Source organism: Mobula hypostoma, chromosome 11 (genome assembly GCF_963921235.1).
Source record: "Mobula hypostoma chromosome 11, sMobHyp1.1, whole genome shotgun sequence".
NCBI classification, from domain to species: Eukaryota; Metazoa; Chordata; class Chondrichthyes; order Myliobatiformes; family Myliobatidae; genus Mobula; species Mobula hypostoma.
In genome coordinates, this window is record NC_086107.1 from 49,214,807 (window position 1) to 49,233,017 (window position 18,211).

Here is an 18,211-nt window from a genome sequence, read left to right on the forward strand (position 1 = left end):
AGAAGAGGTAAAAGATCAGAGTGAGGATTAGAGGAAGGGGGGGGGGAATTTTTTTTATACCAGAAGGAGAAATCTATATTTATGCCAACAGATTGGAGGCTACCCAGATGAAATACATTTCCACACAGCTCCCTCAAATGCTGTCACTTACCTATGTACTAAGAGCAATTTACAACAGCCAGTTATCCTACCAACCCACACATCTTTGGGATGTGGAAGGAAACATGTGCATCAGCTGGAAGCTCACATGGTCACAGGGAGAACATGCGAAGTCCATACACAGTTATTTTGCGTTGATGCCAAGACTCAAATACCACCGTCACAGAGGTGCTGATGCATGTTATCCACTACATATACTTATTTGAACATTATTTGAGGATGTAATTGAATGGAATACTTCTAAAGAGGAATTTTTGGGTCATTCACCGTTATGAGAGGAACTGACCGAATGTGCTAGAGCTGTCTAATGTAAAAACAACTAAATGTCATAAACACTTTGTTCACAGATGGAAAAATTATACTGTAATGTTATCTGGGTGTCATAGATGACAGTTTTAAAGTGCGTAAGATGCTCTCCTCATTGTTTATGACATCATTTAGCTCAATTCTTTCTACAGTTTGGAACCACACCCTGAAACTGCGATTGTTCACTTGAGGTTTGTTACCACAGTAACAAGTGATCACAATCTAATGCCTTGAATTGTACTCCTGTCCTACAATGCTTCAAACTACTTGTACAAACAATTCATTCTTGTACAAATATTGGTTGCTGTTATGACCAAAGCAGTAAAGCCACCACAATAGCTTCTTTTTGTTGTGCAGTTGACAGCTAAACCCTAGAGTATTTTACCTTCCATTAAATGAACTTAGCTAAATGGATGTGTCGTTTCATCAGCAGAAGAGACATGAAGCAGATAACATAATTCTATAATAAAAAACAGAAAATGCTGCAAACAGCCAGCAGGTCAGACAGAATTGGGAGTGAGAGGAACAATTACCTTTTCACAAACATTGCTAGTTTTCCTTTCCACAGATGCTACTAAACTTGCTAGGTTTTTTCAATAATTTTATGTTTTGTTTCTGATTTCTACGATTTGACAAGGTTCGTTGAAGGCTCATTCAAAAGATTAAGGTGCATGGGATCCAAAGTGAATTGGCCATTTAGACTCAGAATTGGTTTGCCCATACAGGGTAGAGTATAGTGGCCAATGGGATTTATTCTGACTGGAGGACTGTGACTAATGCTCTGCAGAGATCTGGGCTGGCACATTTGCTGCCTGTGATATATATAAATGACCGGGATGAAAATGTATATGGGTGGGTTAGTAAGTTTTGCAGGTGATGTAAAGACTTTTTGGTGTTATGGATAGAGTAGAAGACCGCCAAAGTGTACAGCAGGATTTAGATCAGTTGCAGATATGGGCAGAGAAATGGCAGAAGGAGTTTAACCCATCACTTAAATGCGAAGTATTGCCCTTTGACAGATTAAAAGTAAAGGGACTGTATGTTGTTAGGTTTGAACAAATTTGGTATTACTTTAGGGGAGGATATAGAACAATACAAGTTTTTCTACCCATGATGTTGTGCCGACCAATTATCCTACTCTAAGACCAATCTAACTTTGCCCTCTTACATAGCCCTCCATCTTTCTATCATGCATGTGTCTATCAAAAGGTCACTTTAAGTATTCCTAATATATCTACTTTTACTATCATCCCCCCCCAAAAGTGCATTTCATGTGATCACCGGCCATTGCATAAAAAAGTCTACCTCTGACATCCCCTCTATACTTTTCTCCAGTCATCTTAACAGCTTGCCCTCTTGTATTAGCCATTGCCACCCTAGGAAAAGGTGCTAGCTGCCTACTCTATCTATGCCTCTTATTATCTTATACACCTCCATCAAGTCACCTCTCATCCTCCTTGCTCCAAAGAAAAAATACCAAGTTTGCTCTACTTTTTATGGATTGAGCTCCTAGAAGGCTCTTTAAATGAATCCATATGGATGGAAATTAGAGACAAAAAGTGTGTTGTCACTTTACTGAGGACAAATTACAGACCTCCCAACAGTCCAAAGGAGAAAGATAAATTAGAAAGAGATGCAAGAAAAAAAGTTAACATTTTGTGTGATCTCCATTTCTCAAATATTAACTGGGATTGCCTTAGCATTAAAAGGTTAGCAAGAGGTGGAGGTGAGTCCAATTGAGATTTTGGATGCAGTATGAAGATAGATCAACAAGGGAAAGAGCATTACTGAATATTATTTTTGGGCATGCGGCCGGTCAAGTGGAAAGAGTGCCAATGGGGGATTGTTTTGGAGATTTTAGAGGTCCTGGCAAAGAAGGATTTGGAACATCTACATTTTCATATCAAAAAAACATTCAATGGAAGAATAGTAAAAGTTTGAAGCCAACGTGTTCCCACAAGGGTAAAAGCCAAGGGTAACAAGTATGAGGAACCCTGGATGTTGAAAGTTACTAGAGATTGAATAAAGAGAAATGGAAGGGTATAACAAATATAAGAAAATAGTGAGGAGGGAGAACTGTCAAGATTATAAGATGTTTAAGGAGATGCTTCAGAAGGAAATAAGGATGCAAAATCACTGGCAGACAGGATTAAGGTAAATCTGAAGGCACTATTCAAGAGTACCAACAATGCAAAAGAACAGCCAGGGAAGAAAGAGAAGCTCTTCAAGACTGGACAATCTGTGCATGGGACCAGAAGGTCTATACAAGATCTTAAATAAATACTTTTCATTGGGGATGTAGTGGACAGTGAGGAAGGCTATCAGTGGAATCAGGATCAATAGGAAAAAAATGGGCTGTAAAAAGGCAGATGGATTTTTATGCAGACAAGTGTAACGAGTTACATTTTGGGAGAACAAACCAGGGTAGGACTTAGACGGTGAGGGGTAGAGCACTGAGGTGTGTGGTAGAACAAAGGGATCTGGGAATACAGATCCATAATTCCTTGAAAGTCACGTCACAGGAAGATAGTGTTAAAAAGAGAGCTTTTGGCTTATTGGCCTTCATTAATCAATGTATTGAGTACAGGATATGGGAGGTTATGTTGAAGTTGCACAAGATGTTGGTGAGGCCTAACTCACAGTATTGTGAACAAGAAGAAATCTACAGATGCTGGAAATCTGAGCAACACACACAAAGTGCTGGAAGAACTCAGCAGACCAGGCAGCATCTATAAAAAGGAGTACATAGTCAATGATTCGGTCCTGGAACCTTCATCAGGACTGATGAAGGATCCCAGCCCAAATCATCAACTGGTTTTACTTTTCCCTAGATGCTTCATGGCCTGCTGAGTTCCTTCAGCATTTTCTGTGTGTTGCTTGGAGTATTGTGTGTGGTTTTGGTCAGCTAGCTACAGGAAAAGCATTGAAAGAGTGCAGAAAAAATTCACAAGGCTGTTGCAGGAATGTGAAGACCTGAGTTACAGGGAAAGGTTGACTAGGTTTGGACTTCGTTCCCTGCAGCATTGGAGAATGAAGGGAGACTTGACAGAGGTGTCCAAAATTATGATGGGTATAGATAGGTAGGCAGGCTTTTTCCACTGAGGTTAGAACTAGAGGTCATATTTTAAAGGTGAAAGGTGAAATGTTTAAGGGGAATATGAGGGGGAACTCAAGGGCCAGAAGGGCTTATTCCACGCTGTATCTCAATAAATAAATAAATAAGCATTTGAATTGCTTGTAGATCAAGTGCAAGGAGATAAGATTAATACGGAAGGGTATCCAGTGGTCAGCATGGACAAACAGGGCCCAGTGGTCTGTTTCCATGCTGTCTGGTTCCATATCTTTCCAGATTCTTGAACAGAGGTGTAATTCATTAAAATCCCAAACAACATTAGGAAGATCCACTGCAGATCTACTTTGGGTTTTCCAAAGTAGAAGATTAATATAAGATTATCTTTGAGCAGGATTTGCAACTGAGATTGACAGGAATGGAAACAAACAAGTTAAAGCAAGATATTAATTTGCCATATAGTATGTCAAAATAGGTTGAGTTGGGTCCTTCTGGGAACATCATAGATGTGAGGCATGTGATACCTACGGACTCCAGTGTGGCCATGACAATGGAATTTTCACTCTTGGCTGGGCCCCAAAGCCAACTGTCCCAACTGCAGGAATTAAAACTGAAGTTTATGAAAGCAGTGAATCTCAATTTAATAATCTTTGCTGCTTTGAATGAATAAATAAGGGGTGACCACCACCACCACCACCTACTTTACACACTGAAGCGTAGTGTGTTTCCTGTGATAAAAGGATAGAACAGGATGATGAACTTGAATTCAAAGCCTTTCTATCTCAGGAGGAGTCATCTTTTATAGAATATATAGAGGTTTATAATGCCTCACCAAGCATTCATGTCTTTTAGATATATTATCACTGGCAATATAGGTTCATGGAGTCATAGAAAACTGCAGCAGAGAAACAGGCCTTTCAGTCCAACTAGTCAATGTTGAACCATTTAAGCTGCCTAGTACAATCACCCTGCACCTGGACCATAGCTCTCCACACCCCTCCCATCCATGCACCTATCCAACTTCCCTTAAACATTGCAATTGAGCTCAAATGTACCACTTGCATTGGCAGCTCATTCTACACTCTCATGACTCTAAGTGAAGAAGTTTCCCCTGATGTTTCCCTTAAATTTTTCACCGTTCACCCTTAATCCATGACCTCTAGTGGTAGTCCCACCCAACCTCAGCGGAAAAAGCCTGCTTCCATTTATCCTATCTATTCACCTCATACTTTGTATACCTCTGTCAAATCTCCTCTCAATCTTCTATGCTCCAAAGAATAAAGACCTAACCTATTCAATCTTTCCTTATAACTCAGGTATTCTAGTCTCGGCAACATACTTGTAAATTTTCTCTGTACTCTTTCAAACTTATTTACATCTTTCCTGTAGGTGGATGACCAAAATTGCACGCACTACTCCAAATTAGGCCTCACCAGCATCTTATATAATTTAAACATAACACACCATCTCCTGTACTCAAGACTTTGATTTCTGAATGCCAATGTGTCAAAAGCTTTCTTTATGACCCTACCTACTTGTGCCTCCACTTTCTAGAATTATGGATCTGTATTCACAGATCCCTTTGTTCTAAGGCACTCCTCAGTGCCCTACCAATTACTGTGTAAGACCTATCCTAGTTGGTCCTACCACAGTGCACCACCTCACACTTCTCTGTATGAAATCCCATCTGCCATTTTTCAGCCCATTTTTCCAGCTACCACTGCAATCTTCCTCACTGTCCATTACACTCCAAACTTGGTGTCATCAACAAATTTGCTGATCCAGCTAACCACAATGCCATCCTGATTATTGATATAGATGACAAACAACAATGGACCCAGCACCGATCCCTGCAGCATTCCACTAGTCACAGGCCTCCAGTCAGAGAGGCAACTATCTACTACCATTCTCAGACTCCTCCCACAAAGCCAATGTCCAATCCAATGTACAACCTTATCTTGAATGCCAAGCCACTGAACCTTCCTGACCAACCTCCCATGTGAGACCTTGTCAAATGCCTTGCTAAAATCTAGGTAGGTAGCATCCACTGCCTTGCCTTCATCAACTTTCCTGGTAGCTTCCTCGAAAAACTCTGTAAGATTGGTTTGCACCTACCAAGGTACAAAAAGTGCTGACGATCTCTAATCAGTCCCTGTCTATCAAAATACTCATATCTGGTCACAAAGAATACCTTGCAATAACTTTCCCACTGCTGATGTCAGGCTATAATCTCCTTGTTTATTTTCAGAGTCTTTCTTAAACAGTGGAACAAAATTAACTATCTTCCAATCCCCCAGTACCTCATCTGTTGCTAAGGATGATTTAAATATCTCTGCCAGGGACCCTGCAATTACTGAATTTGCCTCTTACAGGGTCCAAGGGAATAACGTGTCAGGCCCTGGGGATTTATCCACCTTAATTTGCCTCAAGACAACTAGCACCTGTTCCTCTGTAATCCACATAGTGTCCATGACCTCATTGCTGCTTTGCCTCACTTCTATAGATGCTGTGTCCATCTCCCGAGTAAACACAGATGCATAAAGTCTGTTTAAGATATACCCCATCTCTTTTGACTCTACACATAGATTACTGCTGTAATCTTCCAGAGGACCAATTTTGTCCCTTGCAATCATTTTGTTCCTAATATAACTGTAGAATCCCTTAGGATTCTCTTTCACATTGTCTGCTAGTTCAACCTCATTTCTTCTTTTAACCCTCCTGATTCCTTTCTTCAGTGTTCACTTGCATTTCTTATACCTGATTACTACCTCATTTGTTCCTATCTGCCTATTCCTGCTATGCACCTCCCTTTTTTTCTTAACTAGGTTGCCAATATCACTTGAAAACCAAAGTTCCAGACACTTGTTATCTTTACCTTTTATTCTGACAGGGACATACAAGCGTTGTACTCTTAAAACTTCACCTTTCAAGGTCTTCCACTTAACAAGTGCCCTTTTGCCAGAAAACAGCCTATCCCAATCCATACTTGTCAAATCCTTTCTGATACCATCAAAACTGGCCTTTCTTCAATTTACAATCTCAACCCATAGACTGACCAATCTTTTCCATACTTACTTTGAAACTAATGGCATTATGATCATTAGATTCAAAATGTTTCCATACACAAACTTCTGTCACCTGCCCTGTCTCATTTCCTAATAGCAGATCAAGTATTTCACTTCTATGTACTGATTAAGGAAACTTTCCTGAACACATTTGACAAACCCTATCCCATCTAGTCTTTTTACAGGGTGAGATTCCCAGTCAACATGTGGAAAGTTAATATCACCTACTATAACAGCCTTATGTTTCTTGCAACAGTCTCCAATCTCTCTACAAATTTGTTCCTTTAAATTTTGCGGACTGTTGGGCAGTCCTTAAGATAGCCCCAATAACGTGGTAAAAATTTACTTATTTCTCTGTTCCACCCATTAAACCTCACTAGATGAGTTCTCTAGTCTGTCCTGACATTTTCCCTGACTAGAAACACTACCCCTTCCCCTTTAATCTCTCCTGCTCTCTCTGTCTATAATAATGGAACCTAGGAATATTGAACCACCAGCCCCACCCCTAATGCAACCAAGTCTCACTAATGGCTACAATAACATAATACTATATGCTGATCCATGCCCTGAGCTCATCTGCCTTTCCTACAATTCTTCTTCCATTGAGATATTTGCAGCCCAGAATATTAGTCGCACCATGCTCAACCTTTTGATTCCTAGCTTCTCTGAGGCTTTAACAATACATGTCTCCACGACCACTCCACTATTTGTTATTGAATTTTGGTTCCTATCCCCTTGCAACTCTTATTTAAACTCCCCCATGCAACATTAGTAAACCTTCCAACAAGGATATTAGTCTCCCTCCAGTTCAGGTTTAATTCATCTCTTCTGCACAGGTCCCACCTTCCCCAGAAATGAGCTCAATGATCCAAAAATCTGACATCTTTCCTCTTACACCAATTCCTTAGCCATGTGTTAAACTGTACGATCATTCTATTTCTGCCCTCACTCGCACATGGCACAGGTGGGAATCCTGAGATCAGGATTGAAGGTCCTGTTCTTCAATTTAGCAACAATCTCTCCGAACTTACTCTGCAGAAGCTCATCACTCATCTTACCTATGTCATTGATAACTACATGGACCATGACATCTGGCTGTTCTCTCTCCCACTTAAGAATGATGAGGTCTTGATCTAAGATGTCTTGGACCCTGGCATCTGGGAGGGAATATGCTAGCTAGCAATCTCATTCTCATCCACAGAACCCCCTTTCTGTTTCCCTAAATAATGGATCCCCTATCAGCACAACTCTTCTCCCCCCTTTTTGATAGGTCAGGGCATGAAAGGATATGGGGAGAAGGCAGGAGATTGGGCTGTGAGGAAAATTGGATCAGCCAAGATGAAATGGTGGAGCAGACTCGATGGGCCAAATGGCCAAATGCTGCTCCTATATCTTATGGTCAATGTGCAAAAGATAACAAATTATGCAAATATAAAAAGTAAAACAAAATAATAATAATAATAAATTAAATAAATTATATTGGGAACATGAGTTGTAGAGCTCTTGAAAGTCAGTCCATAGGTTGTGGAATTAGTTCAGTGTTGGGGTGAGTGAAGTTATTCACTTTGGTTCAGTCACCTGATGGCTGAGGGTTACTGTTTCTGCACCTAGTGGTGTGGGACCCAAAGCTCCAATACCTCCTTCCTGATGGAAACAGTGAGAAGAGAGGATGGTCTGGATGGTGGTGGTTGTCTAACATTTATCTTTGATTCAGAAAGAATGCATCAATGCAATAAAATACATTCTCTTCAGAAGATGGCGAGTGATTCATTAAATAATTTATCTGTGTCATGAAAATATGGAACAAGAGCTAGATGTTGTTATTATGCCATTTATTGTGCTTTTTAAAACTGGGAAATCAACATCTGAAGTTTACTTTAGGCATATATAAGAATTAAAGCACTTTCTCCCTCAACACTATCATGAAGACGAGGCCCACAACACTCAATTCCTGTAAAGTTTTCTCCTGAAATGTTAAGAAAGAGATTATGTTTAATTGCTTTTGTACTAGACAGGGTGATCTTTCAGTTGTTAATTCAATGAAAGCACAGATTATTCATGTCATACTATTTTGTGGTTGTGTCCATAAATCTAGCCATTGAAACATAATAGAGAAAAATATCCGGAATCTGAAGAAAGAACCTCACCACAGAGTCAAAAGAGATTTTGTTGGAAATCTTGCACAACACACACAAAGTACTGGAGGACCTCAGGCAGCATATATGAAGGGAAGGAAACAGTCAACATTTCAGGCCAAGACCCTTCATCAATTCTGAGATATCAAAATCCTTTTGAGAAATGTAGCCCACATTGTTACCGAGAGAAAATGTTTTTTTTTGACAATTTTTCTATAATAAACTGCAGATATCAGAATATCATTTTTACAAAAAAAAAAGCTCAACCACTTTGCATAGTCCAGATATCTTAATTTAAAGACATACTCTAATGAGAATATTATGTTCATTGTATTGATGCTTAATTGTGGCCATATGTGTAACCTGATTGATAATTATTCTAAGTTCTTTTGTAGTATAATTGATGCAAGAAGATTTCTGAGCCTATCCTTCCACAAGCCCCCAAATCATTAGAAACATTTTAAGTAGTAATTATCTTTTGGCATTTCTATGCTTTGAGCAACTAGACTGCTTTGTTCTTACTAACACTACAGCAATGACCTCACTACATAAACTACATGGTGTATTGGATAAGCATGAGGTCTTGAAAGAGGCAACATTAATGCAACTTTTTTTTTCTCTAATTATCTGACTCCAATGGATGAGCAAATGTAGCAAGTGAAAAGCACAGGGTTTCTATTTCAATGGAACTATGCCCAAAGCTCTGCAAAAATATATAAGAATGGATATTGAGACTCCTATGTTGAAATTTAAAATATTCCCTTTCACAAACATTTTCTATTTATAAATTAAGCACATTTTGATACTATTAAATATTTTGATGAATATTCATGGAGTGGACTGTTTGAGTGGAGGAAGAAGAGATGGTGAAATGCTGTAACCATGTCCACTCAACAATATATTATCTCTTCCTTCATCAGTAATGTATCAGAATACCAGGTGCAGGCCTGGAACTTGCTTAGTTTCTCGGTGATGGCATAGATTTCCCCAGCACTCCAGTTTCCTTGCACATCCCAAAGGTGTGCTTGTCAATAGGTTAACTGGCTACTGTAAATTTCTCCTCGAAAAGTCGGGAGGTCAGAGAATCAAGAGAAGTTGCTGTTAATGTTGACGTGAGGGAGGGTATTTTATAGGGGGAGGGGAATGGGATTGCTCCAAGAGCCAGTATAGACTCATTGGGACAAATGACTTCCTATATTATCAACTGGAAATGCAAAAATAAGTATTGGCCATTTGATATCCTGCAATAAACACTGCATCTTTCTCGCCAAATACACATGAGCAAAAGGAGTATCCAGTGAGGTTTGGATAGTAGTAACAAATTAGAAAGAAAAAATATTTTTTTCATTCTCCTGTTATTCTGTTCTGTGAAATTAGACCGACCACAATAAATGATCCTAACTAACACCTTTATATCCCCTTTCATTGCCCTCCTCCCTAATAGCTCTGAATTGGAAATGCATTATTCCACCTGCAGCAAATTCAAGAGATGAGATTAACCTAAACCAAAAATCAGTGACACAGCTTTGGCCCCATTCCCCCCAACCGTCTGTACTTTACCTGTGAGCATTTGGACCTACTGGAACAATAACTCTTTGAGGCATTTAATAAAAGTAACATTCAGAGGAAGCTCTTCTAGTTGACCATTTCATCTAGCTGCTGGTTATAACTTCACTGTGAGTGGACAGTTCATTGTGAATGGTTTACAATGCATGTGTCTCAATCTCCATCCTTATCCATTTTTACAGAGCTCTGGGCAAAGCCCCATTGAAGTGGAAACCTGGGCTTTTCACTTGCTGCATTGTGGATCTGTTATCAACAAAGGACAGAATGGGGTTGAAATCACCATGATCTTATTAATTGGTAAGAAAGATTTGAGGGGCCTGTCTTGCTTCACTTTCAGGCAGGCATTGAGAGGGTGGCTTTATCGTTTCAGTGGCCATTTGAATGACTGGCTCAAAGAGGCACAGCAGACTCACAAAATATCAGAACATTGCTACCTTTGCTTGATTTTTAAGCAGATCATGATGATACTCTAGTGGTGGTCACAACTTAAAGCTGGATTAGGGAAATGGACATGGCACTATCAGCACATCATGAGTGCAATCAATGGCACATTGCACAATTAAGCTACCTGCAGATTCCACATCACCTTGCTGCTCTGGGCCAAGTGGGAAGGAGGGGAATTCTACCCTACTGCAGTGGGGAGTAGTTTGTGACCTCCTGATGACAGTTGTATGGTGTGGACTGTGAAGTGTTTCAACGTGCCTGTGCTGTAAAAAAAAATGACAAGGTTGCAGAAATTAACAGCCACTAATACTGTTACAGCTAATAACAATACAGTGTTACATACCATTACACACAATAGTAACTGTTACACACGTCCAGCATTACAGCTGCAGTTTTACCTCTTAGAATCTACTTAGAAGTGAATTTCACTGTGAGACAACTATTACTATTTAGGACAACAAGCAATCTTTTGCAAGCGCTCAGTGAGTCAAGCAGAAAAAGAATCTTTGCCCATATACTTTCTTCAGAGCCCAATTCAATGCCTTCTCCCAGTCTTTGGCAGCTTCCTTTGGTCTCCAGGCTAACTCCTCATCCTTCCTATATTGCTACACCGCTAATGGAATTGTTGCCATGGTGTCTTTGTCAGGTCTGAACAGCATTCACTTCCTTCTGCAATTAATATAAACTATCAAATTAACACAAATTATCGTAACTGGTACAAGGTCTAGCAAAAGATGCAACTCAGGGCAAGAACAGGGTAAAGGAAAGGATAATTCAAGGCATGACCTCTTCCCTCTAAATTGTTACACATACTAAAAATGCTTGAGTATGAACATGTATAAAGTATCTGTTTACTATGCCTCTCCAAAAGGGTGAGATTTAAATTGCTGTGCAGACTCTTGTCTTATTCCCTGAAGAATTTCCTGAAGCAGAGAAGAATGAACCCTCAAGCTAGTGATCATCCTTTCTTGCAGAAAAGCGAGGATGTGGCTTCCCTCGATTAAATCCTGAAGCCTCTGTGTAAGCCAGACACATTCAGTTAGCTGCATTGTAAAAGTCTATTGTTCCAAAGGTGGGATTAAGTTAGAGTTACACAATTTAAGATGCCGTAATTGCGTAATTATCGTCTGCTTGGTAGCAAAGCAGTCAATGTAATACTATCAAAGTGCCAACAATCTGTGTTCAATTCCACTGCTCTCTATAAGGAGTTTGTATGCCTCCCCCATGACCACGTGGCTTTCCTCTGGGTGCTCCGATTTCCTTCCACATTCTAAATAGTTAGTAGGTTAATTGGCCACATGGTGTAATTGGACAGTGTGACCTCATTGGGCCAGAAGGACCTGTTATTATGCTGTATCTCTAAATAAAAATATAAAATGATCTGCCCTCCATTGAATGCTTCTGGCATGTGCACTTACCATAACCCATCACGACATGGTAATGGTGAGTATTGTACAATAAATTAATACAACTGTGCCCAAACAAGAAACAATGTGGAGCTCAATTTCATGCCCAATGTTTTTTTCCACTCTATATCCACTGGAAGTGATGCAAAGATAAGAGAAAGCTCATTTGTACTGTTGGCATTTGCTAATAGGATTATGGCTGCCAACTGTCTGGTTTTAATTAACAGATAGATTTTCAAATGATGCAAGATCAACAATGGACAAAATTTTTTAAAAAGCATCTCTTTAAATGAAATTTTTTTTTAACATATAAAATTCTGGGGTCTTCTGTCATATTCATGGTTGACAAACAGCAGCTCAGAACTCTTCCACAAGCTTTCTCCAATCCATACATAGTCTATGTCTGATTTTGGGCTCAGCCTATGGTATGACGCCTTATGTCATCCTGTCCAGGTAATTCTGTTTGTTCCAGGGAATCATTTCTACTTGATTTTTAACCAATATAAAGTTGAGAATGAACTGCAATCTTGCAGAATGAACTGGAAATTCCATTAAATGTTCATTCAGTTTATAGAAGCAGGCAGAATAGACACATGCAGTTGCCTGCACTACAGGCTTCCTGAAAGCCCAGGTACTCAGAGACTCATTTTGTTTCCTTACAGGTGATGTCCTGCCAGGATTAGCTGTAGACTTGGAGGGTCTCTGTGACCACTGTTGTGCCCCAGCCTAGTCAGCTCTCTGTAGCCTACAGTATCACACTCCCACCTCCTCTCATCTCTGCAGCACCTGTCCAATTTTCTACAGTAACTAAAAGAGTATGGTATGTATTTTAAGAGCTGCTTGCAAAGATTGTACATAATGTGTCAGTTGCAAGAGAACTGTGAGAATCTACAACCTAACAATGAAACAGCACGGAAACCAAGATGAACATAAGAAAGTAGAAGCAGGCGTAGAACACCAAGTTCCACAAGTCAGCCCACCATTCAATATGATCATGGCTGATCTATGTTGGCCTCAGCCCCTCCTCTACTCCTCAGATATTAATCTCCACTATAAATATTACTAATGATCTAACCACCATCACCTCTAGGAGAGAGAATTCCAGAGGTTCATTACTCTCTTAATGAAGAAATATCTACACACTTCAATTTTAAATGACTAGTCCTTTATCTTAATTTGAGATTCCCATACTAGAGAAAATATTTACTCTATCAAGCCCCATTAGTATCCTGTAAACTTGGATAAGATCACCCCTCATTCTTCTAAACTCAAGGAGTACTACAGACCTACGCTATTTAGCCCTTCTGCATAGGACAACCTTCTCATCCCAGGAAGTAGCCTGGTGAATCACCATTAGAACTCCTCCAGTGCAAGTATATCATTTTTTAATAAGGGGACCAAAATTATGTGCAGAACTCGAGACGTAGCCTCACCAACACACTATACAATTGTAACAAAACCTACCCACTTTTAACATCATCTCCCTTGTAATAAAAAGCCAAAGTGCCATTTGCCTTCTCAACTAACTACTGACAACTTTTTACAATTCATGTACTGGAACACCTAGGTACACCTATACTTTATTCATTTATAATTTCTCCCCTTTAGGCAATCATCTGCCTTTTGATTACTCTTACCAAAGTGCATGACCTTGTACTTTACCACATTATTCAACATTTGACAGATTTTCATCCAATCCCATTGCAGAATCACAATGTCACTATCACAACACACCCTTCCATCCATTTTCAATATTAGTATCAATCTCAGTTCAATATTAGAAGGAAAACAGACAATTCTCTTTTATGAACCTTATATTTGAAGCTCTCCATCTGTTTGAGACTTTCACACAATGTTGATGTCTTCCAGAACAGCATTTTAATGCCAAAAAAATTGTATTGATGGATTTTGAGACGCAGGTCAGAATACTTATAGCAACACCCTATGATATCAGTGGCTTCCTGGGGATACTTGAGATTGATTTAAGGGCATTCAGAACATCAGAATGGCACAGTTGTTCATAAAACCACTTTCTCACAGCTCCAGCCATCTGGGTTCAATCCTGATTTCCAGTGCTCTCTGTGTGGAGTTTTCATATTCTCCCTGTGACTGCATGGGTTTCCTCTATGTTCCCTCATATCCTAAACATATGCAGGTCACTAAGTTAATTGGCTGCTGTAAGTTGTCCCAAGTAGGTACTGTAGGTGAGTGATAGAATCCAGTAGACATTGATGGGAATGTGTGTAGAATAAAAGGGATTGTTGGAGGATTAGCTTCATGGATGTTCGGTGGTTATCATGGATTCAGTGGGCTGAAGGGCCTGTTTCTATGCCTAATGACTTCTGATTCCCATCTTATTTTCCCCAACTGGAATGTTTGCTGGCTGTCCAGAAAAGATGGCTCTCTGCTTTTCCCATGATCCCTGACAACTAGAAGATTTGTTCAAGTTTTAATGTGATGAGACAAATTAATAACTATTTTTATTTTTCGCCCTTTGCACAAAACACTAACATTCCTCTCCTGACTAGTTTCCATGAACAAGCTCCATAATCCATAATCAGCACCAGTTCATTACCAGTCTTAGGAAATCTTCAATCAATAAGGAGGGAAAAGTGAAAGAGCCAAAGTCATCCGGCATGAAAACAGGCCCTTCAGCCCACCCAGCCTGCAGCAGTCATCCAGCACCCATTTATATTCATCACATTTTATTCTCTCCATGGAGGTAAAAGTAATTATAATTCAATGGAACACTGATATATCATTGAGATGAAGGGATCTTTCTGAAAGTAAAAAATTGCAAATATAGCTTAGTTAAAGCTGTGAAATTCATACTGTTTATACAGTGAAGTATTCTCATAGCCAGAACATACTCTTTGGTATTACTAATAAAAAAATTATGACTGGCATTCAGAAATATACATGACGAGATCTAAGGTGGGGCAGAGCATAAATACTACTGGTGTGAAGAAGCTACCTTATCTGCCTTTGGTTCACCTCAAAGATATAAACATTTTAAGATAACAGCGCACGATACTATAGGAAAGGACAAAGTACCATACATACTGAAAACCTGAAACAAAAGACACAAAGCTGGAAGTACTCTGCAGGCAGTATCTGCGAAGAGGGAAAAGTCCATTGACCTAAAATACTGAGTATTTTTGGTACTTTCTGTTCCTTTGATGCCTCAGTACTGCAATATAGGACAATTTTCAAAAGTATTTTTGTTATCACAGGCAAACCTCTAATATAAATGGGATTTATGATCTGGTGAATTAGTAGTGAAGTTAGGTCTAAAGGTTAATAATTCTAAGATTACCACGTTAAAGAAATCGTTACATGAACCTACAACTAAAATTCCTTGTGATATTGCTGGTGTTGAAGTTCACTGCAGAGGTGTCCTTAAGCATTCATCATGGGCAAAGTTCACCTAAGCCCAAGGCCTAAGACATCGGGTACAACTGACTGGCCATTACATACATTTCTTTGTGCTACACAGCAATGAGTAGTTCACGAAAGATAGTATCATGTTAAATTCACGACGGGGGCTGGGTACAAAGGTGGTAGGAAGAGGCAGCGGGGGCAATATAGATGAGAGGGGATGTGTTCAGGGATTGGATCAAGACCGAGATCTGTGATGTGAAGGCTGGATGTGGAAAAGGCCTCGGTTCCAAAGTTGGTGATAAACGTTGGGCTTGGCTGGTGGGTGGAATTTTGGTGTCTGTAATCATGAAGACGTGGTGGTGGTGGTGGGGGGGGGGTAGAACTGGTGGGCAGATGGTTCACAAAGAAGAGGAGCTAAGTAAGGAACTGTATCTGAATAAGGTTTCCAGAAGAGGGCTTGGCACTTGCTCAGGAAGCAGCACTCCTACAAGATGGGAGCTTTGAGAGTGCCAATAGCAGGGGCATTTCTGAACAATGGCCATATTTTACAGGCATTGCTCTGAAGGGATGTTACATGGGAAATGATATCATTCTACTGGCACACATATTTTGTGAACAGGGTTTCCAGGCAAGTATAGTTCAACGTATGAATGCATTACAATTGTGTTCTAATTTGGAAATAATTACAGAGCATTAAAATATATATGTATATACTCTGATTTCCAGACATAATGAATTCCAATTCCAAAAGACGGTTTAACCTAATTTCAAATTGGACCTAGTTTCAAATTTGTACAAACTCTCTGGATACATGATATAATTGAAATAGACAGATCATCTTAAATGCCATGGGGAAGGGGGTATTATGTCTAATTTATAATGCAAGAGGATTTAAAATGGTCTAATCACAATGGGTAACTTGATGGTGAAATTATAGAACTACAAACAGTTTCTTTTAAACAGTGTCTCCTTCCTCTGCTCTGGCAATATTACCACCCTTGCACATCAAACAACCCCCTTCTGTCTTTTATCCAATGAACTCTCAGAGTACTGGGTGGCCTGAGCAACAGTTCCCTTTACTATAAACACATTTTACTAAGTAGCACACTCACACTAATAAAAATCATCAGGCATCATTTATTCCTAGCCACATTCAAATCATGCTTCGTAACATGTAAACACATGTGCCCCCTTCAGACAACACAATGAAGGTCAACGCAGGTATATTATCGTTGTCAGTATTCACAGCTGAACAGTGAATATCCATATCTAAGTAACTGATTAGTAAACCCTCCAAAGAAACAATTCTCACTCTATGATGAAAAGACATTTTAATGAGCCCCTATCCTACAGAATCAGTCTTGGAATTAATTACATGGATTCTTTTGACAGCATGATTAGAAACGCAGGCAGTTCAGAACTTAGTATGCCATCTTACTTAGCCAGCCATTTAAAATTGCATATAATAATTGATAGAAAGCAGAAAAACTGTCAATTGACTTACCAATAAACAAGCCACGAGAAGCACTTTCACTCAAACTTTTCAGCCATTAAACCTGCTTCTACTTTTACCTGGAGGTGAAGAATCAATGCTTTATTTCCTCCCACCACCCTGTCAGTTGAACTTTGCTCCTGTAGATAATCAGTCTTGCAATACCAATGCGACCAATTTTATCTGCGTCACTCTGCCTCTCCAGTTTCAGATTCACTTATTGCTCGAACAACCTATACCAGCATACCACCTGCTTGCTTGCAGGCTGTCTCTGTTCAGTGGGCTGCATGCGGCAGAGGAGTGTTAACAAGAAGAGGCCAAACTCGCACTGGATACCAGCTCTACAGGTGGGAGGGACTTAAAGCAGTCAAGCAGGTTACGTTGGAAACCAGCACAGCTGTTATTTAAATGCCATGGACACATTGTCTATCAGCTATTATTTCAATTAACCAAATACGCTATTGCTATTTTCTTTTATAATCCAATCCAGCATATGCCTCAATAATTAAGCAGTTATCAAGTCTTGAAAATATGTAGTGTTTCTCATTTGGAAGAACTCACAGCTCAGAACTCGGAGGGGTTATAGAGATGAAGGATAGAAGATAAAGGAGGAATTATAAAGGCAAAACCAAAGAATTTTTTGAAGGAACTATGAAAAGAAGATAAAGGATTCAGCATAATAGGGAAGGGCAGTGAAGAAGTAGGTGGAAAGTGAAAAGGAGCTACATTTGGAAAAGCAGTGAAGATGCACCCCAGATGGCCAGTTATACATCAAGCCATTCATGAGTGTGAGAAACTACAAATATTAGCACTGCTTCATACTGATTGGGAAACAAACATGCATAAACATAAAAGTACTGTATTAGGAAGTGATATGCGTGCAGCTATTATAGCATTGGTGTGTCGTTGCTTTAAATAAACTCCAGATACTACCTGGAGAGTCAGAATAGGAGCCAACTTTTTGCTGAACAATTAAAAAACTAACACAGGTGCTTATACTGCACAGATAATTATGATGTTAAGTCACTTGCACAAGTGACTCATTTACAGGTAAACAAGTTGCACTGTTTTATTGCTAAAATGTATTTCAGCTATTAATATTAATTATGGGTCTAGATGATTAACCTGCTTTCTCAGATATTTAGACCTTCTTAATTGGTGTTGTGGGTGTTCCCCGACCTGAATAG

General features: G+C 39.5%; 1 protein-coding gene across 3 annotated transcripts in view; it reads right to left on the reverse strand.

Moving 5' to 3' along the window:
- Positions 1-17,357, reverse strand: part of eps8l2 (EPS8 signaling adaptor L2) — a 213,547-nt gene extending 196,190 nt beyond the window's left edge. For all 3 annotated transcript variants that reach the window (XM_063062022.1, XM_063062023.1, XM_063062021.1), the window contains exon 1: positions 17,037-17,357. The gene's annotated coding sequence lies outside the window, so the exon portion shown is untranslated. The remainder of the gene's footprint in view (positions 1-17,036) is intronic.
- Positions 17,358-18,211: the final 854 nt, after the last annotated feature.